This window comes from Chelonoidis abingdonii, chromosome 6 (assembly GCF_003597395.2).
Source record: "Chelonoidis abingdonii isolate Lonesome George chromosome 6, CheloAbing_2.0, whole genome shotgun sequence".
In the NCBI taxonomy this organism is placed as follows: Eukaryota; Metazoa; Chordata; order Testudines; family Testudinidae; genus Chelonoidis; species Chelonoidis abingdonii.
This window is the reverse complement of record NC_133774.1, coordinates 72,462,556-72,475,875: the sequence shown is the minus strand read 5'-3', so window position 1 is coordinate 72,475,875 and position 13,320 is coordinate 72,462,556. Positions and strand designations below refer to the sequence as shown.

The window sequence follows — 13,320 nt, the reverse complement described above, 5'->3', positions numbered from 1 at the left end:
ATCCGGGTAAATGGACCATTCATGTTTGGTGAAGGACCTGTTGAGATAAGGCGCTAACCTGTTCTGGGCCCCTGGAAAGTAGGAAGCCTTGAGGTGGATTGAGTAAGTTATGCAGAACTCCCACAGGCTTCCTGGCATAGGTGAAAGGAGCATGCCCCACCCTGTCTCTTGATATAGAACAGGTATTCTCAAACTTCATTACAGCATGACCCCTCTTCTGGCAAAGTTACTACATGACCCGGGGGGAGGGGAGGCAGGAGATACCCAGGGTGAAGGGTAAGGGGGCAGCAGGCCAAACCCTGCCACCCCAGCTGCAGGGAGGGGGGACGGCAGCCAGAGTTCTATTGCCCTAGGTGGGGGTGGAGCTCAGGCTTCAGCTTCAGGCCTGAGACCCAGCTAGTCTAATGCTGGCCCTGGTGACCCCATTAAAATGGGGTCATGACCCACATTTTGAGAACCACTGGTATTGAACATCAGTCAGGTTGTCCGTAAGCACTGACACACACTTGTCTTAGAAGTGGGGCTGGAACATTTGCCAAGCAAGGCGCATCGCTCTAAGTTCTCTCTCAGTGATATGTAGCAAGAGCTCCTCCTAGGACCAGGGGCCTTGAGTCCTGAGATGAGCTCCCAATCCCAGTTTGGAAGCATCAGTGACTAGAGATATTGATGGTTGTGGTCTCCTCAATGGAACACCCACACTTACCACCTCTGGGTTCAACCACCGTAAGAGAGTCTATCACCAAAGGGAGAAGTGTGACCACTCTGTCCAAGCAGTCCCAGCCTAGTTGGTACACAAGCCAGGCCTGAGTCCCAGCCTCACATGTACACAATGCCACATGCCCCAGGAGCTTCAGGTGGGTCCTCACAGTGGTGGTGGGATGTTTTCTGAGGCTATGATTGAGCAGAGTGTCTAATATCTGGCTTCTGGTAAGAAGGCATTGGCCTGAACTGAGTAGAGGACTGCATCTGTGAACTCTATTCTTTGAATGGGGGCAAAGATCAACTTTTGTGTGTTCAACAGGCCTAGCATCAAGAAGGTTGACAGTATTAACTGCATCTACTCTGCCACCTGAGCACTGGACCAGCCTCTGACCAGCCAGTTGTCAAGGCAGGGATACACTAGTACTCTTTGTTTTCTCAAGGGGGCCGCCAACAGGCCGAAAAGCAATACTGCAAACTGATAGTGAACCTGTCCCACCACAAACCACAGGAACTGTCTGTGGCCCAGGAGTATGGAGATGTTTCCCTGGGGTAGACCGCTGAGGCTGATCAGCTGAGTTTGAGCAGCCAGATAGAAAGGCAATTAGAGGGGCACAGTGGCAGTCTATGAGTCAGGGAAGCTTTAAAGGAGCATTCTGTCAGAGTCTCAGTAATATGTCTTTATATGATGCAGTCAGCCAAGCACTGTTTATGTGCCAGCTTGAATTACTCCTGTAGAGCTTGCTTCCTGAGCATTAACTGTATTAAGCAAATAATCCTACCTATAGCCACTGTGTTTCAATGTTAGCACTGAGGCTGTATGTATGTATGTCACAAATAGACTTGAGTTTAATAACCAGATAAAACTCAAACTTTTGGTCAGTCTCACAATTAGGGCTCTCACTGATGGGTATAACTCCAGCTTTCGTTGAGAAGCCAGTCCCTAGCTGTGGAGCGCATGGGGTACTGACAGAGACCAGGAACACATGAGGAATGCAAATGGGGCGTTTGGGGAGGGTACATACCTGAGTACTTTCAGGACTGCAGAGTTCAAACTGCTGACCAGAGCGGTCATGGGCACTGTGGGACACCTCCTGGAGGCCAATTAGGGCATCTCCACTGAGGCTGAGTTGTTCTAACTACATTGCAAAAAGCTCTATGATACTCATCAAGGTAGTTTTATTATGTCAGCATAGCAGTGGAGTTATATCAGCAGGAGCAGCATTTCAGTGTGTACACCTTCACTGTTCTGTTGACAAAACTGTAGCATAGACAAGGCCTAAGCCTCTGTGCAGAGTTCCCTTGCTGATCAAAGTTAAGGAAATGACGTATTTGGATATCATTTCTACTCAGCAGTAGATGGCCTGCTCACAGCCAGTAGGGGGCCTGCACTGTGTTCCAATGTTGCTTCCCTCAGAGGTAGCAACCCTTAAGAGCTAGGGGAGTTCCAATAGTCTTGCTCGAAGAAAAAGAGACCCAGGAGTTTTCCATTGCATCCAATAATTACATATTGCTTCACTAAAAGTTAGACTTGTCTAAGTCTTCCCTTGAGGCAAATCTGGAAATAAGACGCACAGTTAACCATTACATATTTGCCTGATCAAGAATGGAATTTTTTATTTAATAGTATTTAGAAATTGGAATTAACAGTCACTTGGTAGTAAAATGAAAGCATAAGTCTTTCAGCCTGAATAGAGGTAGAAATTCCAACCACTAACTTCTGCCTTGTGTATTTGATTCTACTTTTTAATAGATGAAGGTATAGTTTACAGCCTATGATTGATGCTGAAAGACAAAATGATCTTTACATTGAGGTAAAGCTTGAATGCGTATAAGTGCACTTTATAGACAACGCAACTTGGAAAGTGAAGATTTTCAAATGGAACAGCTGAACAAACAATTTATATTTCCTCACACTATCAAAACCAAGGTACTTCCAGTCGCTTCAAGCATTAAAAAGTTTTTCATATAATCTTGGCAATACCAATCACCATTTATTAGTTATTCTGGTTCAATATTAATGTACTAACTTGATATTCACCCAAACAAATACATGATAGATGTACTGGTAAATCAGGATCAATATTTTATTACCACAGTATAACAACTTATTTTAGTTAACTGAGAAGGTAGTACTTAGAAAAATTCAACAAACGCAGCAATTAAAAATAAATATATAGTCTTTATTTTTTAGTACCCAAGACCATTCCCCCACCACTGCCACATATAGTTAAAAGCTATTTGAGTCTTCTTGTGAACATACCAGTAATATGTTACCATGATTTACAGATTTCCAAATTCCATCTTTTAAAAACTCATCTACCTGTATATTTCTTCCAGAACACTCTTCTGGTGGAAGAAAAGCTGCCAAACTTGAGCTGCAGAAATTCTGTACAAATCTTTATTGAAAAAAATAATAATTGAATATCAGATGAAATATGTTTATGAATTATTCTTTAGCAATCTGCAAGATCCTCTGGGGTGGGAGAAAATAGCTTCACAAAGTCAGGTTCTGTTTCAGCTTTGAAACAGTTAAGTCTCTGCAAAGGCATTTTCAAAGTATCCATATGTATAGGAACATCTTCCAAGGTTAATTCCTAAACCAAGTTCCCTGCTCCATTAAGCAGGACTTCAGATCCTGTTTTAACTACAAGCACTATTCTAAATTTAGTTATGATAGAAGCTGAGTCACAAAACTGTCCCTTATACAGCAGAATCGTGGGAGATATTATTTCCCAACATCAAATAATGCTGCGGAAGGACTTTTTTTATGTCTTTCTCGACACCACAAACATGAATAACAAAAATGAATGGGCAACACAAAGGCAAGAATGCTACTATTGTTAAAAAATGCTTAGTTGTAAAGTTTGCCAGTAAATTGCAATCTTAACCAAGAAATATCAAAATGTTATACCGCAAGTTATAGGAAGAAAAGTACTTTTTAAAAAATTGTGTTATTTGTAGTGTTCTTTAAATGGTTTTATTTAAATGGTTTAATGCAAGATTATCATGCTTGTAAACATTTAGTAAGAACGAGAACTAAAAATTTCACTTCCAGTGGAAACTAGAAAAAGCTATTATGATTCACTTCTGACTGCTGCCCTTTAGCTCTGGGGCAATAGGTCAGACAACTGCCTGAAGTTTGATTAGCTTATGACATTTTGCACCAATATTCTGCAACTAATTTTAGTTTTGGAAAATACTTATGAACATTTAATCAGTAAAAATTTGTTAGATCATCCTTGCCCACTTTGGACACTGAAGCATTCTGCATGACCTTACAAACAAGGTAACGAATTAAGCATTACAAAAGAAATATCACAGATTTGTATCAGAGGGGTAGTTGTGTTAGTCTGGATCTGTAAAAGCAGCAAAGAGTCCTGTGGCACCTTATAAACTAACAGACATTTTGGAGCATGAGCTTTCGTGGGTGAATACCCACTTCGTCAGATGGAAAGCTCGTGCTCCAAAATGTCTGTTAGTCTATAAGGTGCCACAGGACTCTTTGCTGCTATCACAGATTTAGAGTTTTGTAGAGTAAGAGCGCTCACCAAACTTTAAACAGACATGACAAACTGCAAGTAAATAATCAACATTTAGGAATAAGACCTAAGACCTTTCACTTTAACCAATGTAGGCACTGAATTCAAAAGAAAACACACACATTTCTATCTTACCATAGTACACAGGCCATATGTACAGAAACTGTAGTCTTCTATTCATTCAGACCAATTTTCTCCACTGAACAGAAACAAATACAAGTTAGTACAATGAACATTTATTGCTTCAACCCCATCCATCACCATTTTCTTAGAATTTTTTGTTTTAAGAGCAACCCTGGACACTGCTGAAACACTTCTAGGTGCAGCACCAAAGCAAGCCAGCAAGTGCCTAGCGATTAAAATCAATTTTGTGGCTCTATAATTATATTTGGACATGAAGGAATGTCCCCTGAAGGTATTAATAAGTAGCAATTAAACTAAATTTTTCCAAAATATATCAAAACTCTTGGAGCTAGCCAGAATTTAATTCAATGTCTAATATAAAGGTCAAGAAAAACCAATGCTGAAGGCAAGATATAGTGAGGGTGGGTGAGGCTGTGTGGCCTACAATGTGCAGGAGGTCATACTACCAAATTATAACCATCTCTTCTGACCTTAAAGACTACTCATGCCTACCACCCAATCATCAACTTTTCTACTGAGATTCTGTCCTTGCAGAATTGTGGAGAGAAAAAGTACATAACCATCTCCCAAAACTTTTTCAGCAAGACTTTTTGTATGCCTTTTTTGACACCACGTTCACTGTGGGAGATAGTGAATGGGTAACACAAAGGCAAATATTTAAATCTCTAAGTGATCATTTCTCAGTGCAAAACCTAGCTTAACAGCATATAAACAAATGGTCACCTCCAAGAGAGACCTGTAAGTAAATTTTTGAATTATACACAAACGTCAGACATTCCATTAAAAATAATCATACCATTCAAGAACTGTCGTATCAACTTCTTGTAAAGTGGTATTTGTCAACTAGGCAAAGCTCATCAGTGGGCATTGTGTGCCTACATCTGAAAAACAGGAGGAAAAAAGATAATATATAACAAATGTCTAACCAGATCGATTTAAAGTCAAACTAATCTTGTATACAAGTAAATTTTGTCCTCAATGCCACTAGCCTCATAGGGCTCTTCGGGCAGCGAGTGATCATGTAGAAGACCCAGCCACATTTTATGCTAGTCTTATGGAGGAGACTGCTCTACAAAACGGAAGGATTCTTCCCTCCTTCAAATTGTGTGATGTGCCCATGGTGGGCCATGCTGATTTTAAGGGTGCATTGTGCAGTAAAAAAACCAGTCCAAAACCTAAGCATATTAGGGAATCTGAGTTATGCATGTACAAAACAAAATGCAGAAAACCCAATCTTCCAACAGGTGAATACTTCACCTCTACAATATTTGACAGATCTCCCAGGACACCAAGGCATAGATGAAGATGAGCAGCAGTATCACCGTTCCCTCGCTCAAAAAAACATGCCCCATAGCTTTCAGGACTTTCACAGAAGTGGGGTGTGTGAGAAATATTGCCCCAAACATCACCATGCTATGGCCAGTCAGTCCCATTTTTAAGACTTACCCAAACCCTGGGTCTAACACGTGTGATTTATCAATCTACTGGGCGCTGTTCCCCATGCAGCACGAGCACGCACGGCTAAAGCGGCGAGGAAGAGTTTTTGGTCTGGGGCTTTCTTAGCATCGCCTGCGTTAGTTACAAGCATGCACGTGCGCCACTCTGAAGCCAGGGAAAGCACGCGGAGCTGAGCAACCACTGGGTCGACAACACGTACCAAAATCCTCACTCGCTCGTACCAACTCCACGCGGACCCGCGCCCGAGTCACAGGAACGGCAGCGGCTGCCCCCGCCCGCCAGTCACGCCGCTGCGACCCAACAGGGCTCCCCCAGGAGACAACCGGGGGGTTCGGCCCCTACACCGGAGGGCCTGCGGGGGAAGGGGTGGCAGCCTGACGAGCCGAGCGGTCACAGCGCGGCAGGGCTGCGAGAAGCGCGAGCCCGGCAGGGTGGTCGGCCCATGAGGAAGAGGGAGCCGCACTGAGACTCGCGCCAGGCCAGCCACGGGACACGGAATCTCGGCTGGAGGGCGCGCGCTGGACGTAGCGCGCGGGGGCTCGTGCACGGAGCTAGGAGCCGCCAGGCCCAGCCGTCCCCCAACCCGCAGCACATGGCACTGGAGAGCGAACCACCCCCTCGCCCCGTCCCCCACTACGGAGCCGGCTACCCTGCCCGTCCTCTCGAACCCCGCGGCCCTGGCCGGGCGGCTCACCACGAAGCCGCTGCTGCTCCCAAACCAACCGGCGCAGGGGCCGAGCAGCAACCACCCAGCATGACCGATCCCGTCTCGCCTCAGAGAGAGAAAGAGAGACGCTCCTCCCCGCTCCCAGCATGCCCCGCGCCGAACAAACCACTCTGCAGGGAGGAGCGGCGTGTACCAACGCCGGGGAGGGGGGCCGCACACAGACAGGGAAGGAGGGGGAGGAGAGTGCACCTACTCCACCCCCTGGAGAGGTCGGGCAGGAGTGTGGGCGAACAAAGCATTTTGCTGCAGTGGGGGTTAGGGCAACCGAACTATGGCCTTGGCTACACTGGCATTTTACAGCCCTGCAACTTTCCCGCTCAGGGGGGTGCAAAAACACCCCCCTGAGCGCAGCAAGTTACAGCACTGCAAAGCGCCAGTATAAACAGTCCCCCAGCGCTGGGAGCACGGCTCCCGGCATTGCAAGCTAATCCCCATGAGGAGGTGGAGTACGTGCAGCGCTGGGAGAGCTCTGTCCCAGTGTTGCAGGCACAGAGGGTACCCAAGGCAAGCAACAGTGGTCCATGCTTAGAGTGCTTAGCGCCAATAAACACACCAGGGTGGAGAAGCAAGCAAAGTTTATTTGAGATCTCAAATCGGTGCTGGGAGACTTAGCATGCCTCAGATCCAGCATGCCTAATACAAGCGGCTTTTCCCTTTTTATAAGTTTTTTTTCCTCTTTCTTCTTTCTTCCCCCCCTCCTCCTTCCTTCTACTACACCGTTAAAGTTTTCCAATCTGTTTTCCAATCTCTCTGTCTGTTGCCTGCCCGCCTGGGCCCGATCCTGCTTTTCTTACTGAACAGTCCCTTCCATGGGCACCAACTTGTTCCACTACCAGTTTAGCTAGGAGGGTGGGCTTCTCAACTAGCCCCCACCCCTCCTGGTCTCTTCCCTTAAACATTTTTACTCACAAGACTACCTGAGTCCTTCCTCGTGAGGCTTGCCACCTGGACAAAAACACATAGCCCATTGGGCAAAGGCCAAACCCCTTTAGAGGGTTTACCCAGAGACCCATCCATCTGTCTGCTGACACTTAAACAGAAAAGAGAATTACACAGACAGCAGAGGAAATTCCAGTCTAAGCCAGGTTTTCCCACTTCTATACACTGACCGCTACAGGGGATGGGACAGAAGGATCTCAATTCAACCTCAGAGCTTCCTCGCATGCATGGCTTCCACTCTGAGGAATTACGAACGAGAGGTTCAGTTCTGCCCACACTCCTAACGCCCAAACGAACAGAGCAGAAAAACAACAGTAACCGGTTAAACAGAACAGAACCAGAACCAGATAGCTTTTCCTTATCCTATTAGGGCTCACTTTTACTCATGCAGTTCTCAACATATAACACCAGCAGTACCAAGCAAAGCAAACATAAAATAACAAGGGTAAAACAAATAGATGGTGTAAATTCTGCAGGGCTCCCCCCTTCTTAATTGCTCACCAAACTGTGACAAATTTCTGTTACCAATCTATCCCTCGTGTCAGGTGATCAGGCTGACACTACAGGATCATTGGGGGAAGATAAAGAAAACACACCATATAACTGAATTTTTAAAGCTCCATTAATAAAATAATAAAACAACAATGGAGAGTGTTGGGAACGCTCCCACATCACTCAGGAAAACATTGATGCCCCAAGACCTAACCCCTTTCATACTCACACACGTACGTCCAGACTGGCCACTTCTATGTATAATGTTCAGAGAAGGGGGAGAGGTGGAGAGGAGATTATCCTATATACAGCTTGTCCAAAATTTCCAACATGCTTCCACTCTTGGGAGGGCTGTTCTTTTATACCCTGGAATCTCCTACGGCATCTCTTTCAGAGATTCCAGTCCAGGTCGGCTGCCTGTGGCTTCTTTGGATGTCACCAAGCCACACCGGCTCTGGGGTCACAAAGGCACACTGTTGGATCTTACTGGACAGTTAAGTTTTGCAAATGTAATCTCTGTTCTGTAACTTATATTGCCTTTGGTTTTCCTCTGTCTACATTTTTGTTTCTTCACAGCCGGCAGTTTTTCTTTGTACTTAGCATAGTCTGCGTTGATTCTTGACCTTGAACGCAGAGCAACTTTCTTTCTATCCCTGGGCCAAGCTGAATTTCAAATTAACCCGTTCCTTTCCTCAGTAGACAAATTTGCTCACGCTGTGTCAGGGCTTTTTGGTGATTAAACGCTCCTCTTATCTAGATTGAAGTACCTTCTAGTGGGCATTGTTTAGATGGATTTTCACGCGTGTAAATATTCCAATTCTCTAAATACCTGCAGGTTGTTGAACCATAATGTACGTACATGTAAAATGCTGGGGTACCCTTAGGGGGTGAGATGGAATGTTTAGACTGTCCCCCACCCATTTTCCACTTACACACACAGGGAGGGTGCCCTGTCCGCGCTAGCGGCTCATAAACTAAGGATTTTTCCCTACAGGGTACTCACACAGGAGAGGCTAACGAGGATGGCCACGACCCTCCTACACCTCCCTTCAGCAAAGAGCGTCGGCTAGTCTCTGGGAGACGGCGCCGCTTACTCTGATTGCATCCAGTGAGATGATCAGACTGTCAGTAGCCCACACGGAAAGGAAAGGGGAAGGGAAGATGGGTACACACACTCCTAGACCCAGGTAGCTTCCTCACCGGACGATGCCAGGCCAAGTCAGCCCACCATGGGTCAGATCTCCTAAAGATCCACTAGTTACCAGGCTTGCGTTAGAGTAGTCCTGGTCACGAGCTTTTGCTTCACAGGGTACTCTGGGCGTCTTCCGGTAACAGTCATTCACACTGGCCCCCAGTACCATTCTGCATCTGATCTTGCTTTTTAGCTACAATAGGGAGAGAGTGCACTAGGACATAGGGTCTCCCCTTTCTAGATAGGTCCCTCCTTTGTCCCTGCACTATCCCTCACCTGCTTTTGAATCCTTGCACTCCGCCAGACGGGGGGAAGAACAGGAGCCACAGTGGTATTTTTACAAGAGCTCTCCATACAAACAGCTTCAGAAGCTACCCGTTCGCTGACAAAACAGGAGTAATTGGAGGATCATGTTATAATTAAGTGATCCTTTCAGTGGCCACCTTTTCTGGTCCTCTAGGTGATAATGAGGCCAGTCTACTGTACAGAACTTTTGTAACTTATTTTTGGTCATTGAATTCGATCCAAACACCTTCCAGTTTTCTAGAATGCATTCTAAGGGCATACACCGTGCCCTGCCTGTACTCTGTCCCTGCCCCATATCCTAGGGTGACACTGGGCGTCCCCAGGTCCTAACAGGCAAAAATCCAGACCACTGGACTGTTCCTACCTCATCCAAGGGACCGGTTCCTCACCGTCGCCCGCAACTGCTTCTCCACTACTCGAGCGCGTTGGACCGTTGTGCCCTCCGGGGTCGCTCACACCGCGTTTCCGCCGAGGCCCCCGGTGAAGTCACCGATGTGCGCTGGGCATCAGTTGTAGCTGTGATCTGTCGGCCGCCGAGAGGGGTCCAGGCAAGGCTGATTTTAGCCTCGATGTCCACCCAGGGATGCCAAAACTGTTGCAACTGATAACGGCTGTTACACCTGGCCTTTCCCATCTGCCAGCCTCTTAGGTCGATTAGAGTTCAAACATGGAAGGACTTTTGCTCGCCAGAGGCCTAAAACAGGGAGACTTCATATTCTTATTGCCTTCCATTTTCCCAAGTTACTTAGGGTTATGCTTAGTGACACCAACACCAGCACTGGCGCTGCGACCACACTTGCACTTCAAAGCACTGCCGCGGGAGCGCTCCTGCGGCAGCGCTGTACGGCTGCAAGTGTAGCCATACCCTATGTCTTACAGGCAGGACATTTTTCACAGCCTGAGCAATGTAGCTCGGGGGACCTAAGTTTTACATATAGACCAATGTGGTGCTAATACAAATGCTCAATCAGTGCTATTAAACCAATCACATTGTGAAACTCAGGTGTTGTGTTGCAGTGTGAGGGCTCCCACTCAAGCTGACTAACGTGAGGGGAGTTAATCTTAGGCCTTGTCTACCCTGCCATTTTACAGCACTGCAACTTTCTCCCTTGGATGTGAAAAACACCCCCCTGAGTGCTGCAAGTTTCAATGCTGTAAAGTGGCAGTGCACTCCCAGCGCTGGGAGTTACCTACACCCCTTGTGGCAGTGGGTTTTTTTACAGCGCTGGGAGAGCTCTCTTCCAGTGCTGGTGCCACAACTACACAGACACTGGAGGAGTTACAGCTCCGGAAGTTACAGCACCGCTCAGAGAGCGCTGAAGGGAAACTGCTGTTGTGTTCACACTGTCAGCTGCCTGCACAACAGCATGTTCACCCTTGCAACAGTATTTGGAGCCGTGCATTCTGGGCAGCTAGCCCACAGAGCACTGCTTTCGCTTCTGCCACTAACACTTGTGGGAAGGCAAATGTGTCACAGGGTATCCTGGGTCCTCTCCTAATGCCCTGTGATGTATTGCTTCGCATCCCAGCAATCCCTGTGCTTCCAGCCCCATTTGGCACCATCTTTCAACAGTTTGTGTACTGCTCACCCTGCCTCTTTGGGCTGCAGGAATGGATCCTAAACTGTTGACCAGTATGCTGCTTGGTCTGACCAACATGTCACAAGTGGCCGTGAAGTTATTCCTTAAACTACAAAGGCAAGAGGAGTGTGACATTGATCTCTTCATGTGTAGGAGCTATGACATGAGATTTCTTGTGGCATTCACGGAGGTGCTGACCGTAGTGGAACGCCGCTTTTGGGCTCAGGAAACAAGCACTGAGTGGTGGGATCACATCGTGATGCACATCTGGGCTGATGAGCAGTGACTGCAGAACTTCCGGATGAGGAAAGCCACATTCATGGGACCATGTGATAAGCTCAGCCCAGCCCTGTGGCACAAGGACACAAGAATGAGAGCTGCCCTGTCGCTGGAGAAGCGCATGGCGATTGCACTGTGGAAGCTGGCTACTCCACACTGCTACCGAGCGGTCGCTAACCAGTTCGGAGTGGGAAAGTCGACCACTGGACTCATGTTGATGGAAGTCTTCAGGGTATTAATCGCATCCTGCTCTGAAAGACCACAACTCTGGGCAACATGCGTGACATTGTGGATGGCTTTGCATAAATGGACTTGTAGAGAGAGAGTAATATGAATAGTAACTGAAATGTTTGTAACTTGCTTTGAAAATGAAAATGAGTCATTGGTGCAGTATTGCTGTTAGCTTTGCTGTCTTGAGTGGTTTGGAACTCTTTCAAGGTGAAGATTTCCTGTAGTAACTTCTCTGAAAAGAGATCAGGCATCAAATGAGAGGGTTATTACTGCTAGTCCACTATATTTCAAAGTTTGTTTCAATTTTTGTTAAAAACCCACCAGATGTCAGTATAAGGCCACCAATTCCAAGGACTAGGGAAAGGTCTACACTGCAAATTATTATTGGTTCTTAGGAACATAGGAATAGGGTGCCTTGATAGCAAGTGTGAAAAATCGGGACAGGGAGTGGGTGGTAATAGAAGCCCATATTAAAAAAAGCCCCAAATATCGGGACTGTCCCTATAAAATTGGGACATCTAGTCACCATACATAGGAATCACCATCCAGTACTAGATCAGACCCACATCCATCTAGTCCAGAATCCTGTTTCTAACAGTGGACAACACCAGGTGGACACACCCATTAGCTTTCTTCTTGGTCTCTAATAGATAGATGTTGACTTAAACCCTGAAGTATGAGGTTTAATATCCCTGTCAAAATTTATTAGCATCAGCTATAATAAATCTGACTAGTGTTGCTATCCTTATAAATGTTAACCCCTTCTTTTTAATATTGATAAGTTCTTGGCCTCAACAACTTCCTGTGTTACTGTGTTCCACAGCTTAATCACATGTTGTATGAATAAGTATTGCCTTTTATGGGTTTTGAATTTCCCAACTTTTAATTTAAGGGGAGGCCCCTTGTTCTTGTGTTATGAGACAGGGAGAACAAATGATCCTGATCTAGTTTCTAGTCTAGACCATTCATCATTGTATACACTTTTACTATGTCCCCTCTTCTTTCTAAGGTGAACTATCCCAATCTTTTCAATCTTTCTCTTACATGTGAATTTTTCCATGTCCTAGATCATTCTCATTGTCCTTGTCTGAACCCCTTTTAGTTCTGAAATATCCTTTTTGAGATGGGGTGCCCAGTACTGCACACAATATTCCAGAAGTGGCTGCCCCATTGATTCTTATAAAGACATTACAACATTATCTGTATTATTCATCATCCCATTCATTATGCATCTTAACACATATTTGCTTTTTTGACCACAACTGTACATTGGGAAGACCTCTTCATTGCGCTGCCTAGGTGATGCCTAGGTCCCTTTTCAGAAGTGATACAGTTAATTAAGAACCCTGTAAGGTATACGAATAATTTAAATGTTCCTCTGTGTATTACTTTGCATTGATTGATATTGAATTTCATTGCACGTTCACCTACCTTGTTTAGGTTTCTTTGAGTTTCTCACAGTCCTCTCTGTTCCTGAATAACCTAAATAACTTTGTGTTATAAGAGCAAATTAGCAGTGGAACTGTACATGGAGAAATACTGTTAAATGTGTCAGAGTTTGATGTAAAGAGCTTACCTGTTGTCGGTGCACTATGATTCTCCTTTCAGATTTTTCCTCAGCTACTTCATAGTTCAAGCGTGCAACTGGTGGACTGTATTTTCAGCCTGTTGACTCAGGTTTAAGATTTTTTTCCCTGTTTTATCACTCTTCCACCTTTTCTCTCAATGCAG

General features: G+C 45.7%; 1 long non-coding RNA gene and 2 other non-coding genes across 4 annotated transcripts in view; all 3 read right to left on the bottom strand.

The window, feature by feature from the left end:
• Positions 1-6,627, bottom strand: part of LOC116817828 (uncharacterized) — a 36,858-nt gene extending 30,231 nt beyond the window's left edge. The window contains exons 1-4 of one of the 2 annotated variants that reach the window (XR_004372014.2): positions 6,538-6,627; positions 5,182-5,266; positions 4,377-4,440; positions 2,773-3,098 (exon numbers count right to left, since the gene is read on the bottom strand). This is a non-coding gene — a long non-coding RNA (uncharacterized LOC116817828). Of the gene's footprint in view, positions 1-2,772; positions 3,099-4,376; positions 4,441-5,181; positions 5,267-6,537 lie in introns of those variants that run through there. The other variant, XR_012656121.1, reaches the window with a different exon arrangement.
• Positions 3,394-3,527, bottom strand: LOC116817837 (small nucleolar RNA SNORA13). Its single transcript, XR_004372019.1, has one exon. It is a non-coding gene; the product is annotated as a small nucleolar RNA SNORA13 (small nucleolar RNA).
• LOC116817836 (small nucleolar RNA SNORA13) lies at positions 4,906-5,037 on the bottom strand. The gene has a single exon (XR_004372018.1). It is a non-coding gene; the product is annotated as a small nucleolar RNA SNORA13 (small nucleolar RNA).
• Positions 6,628-13,320: the final 6,693 nt, after the last annotated feature.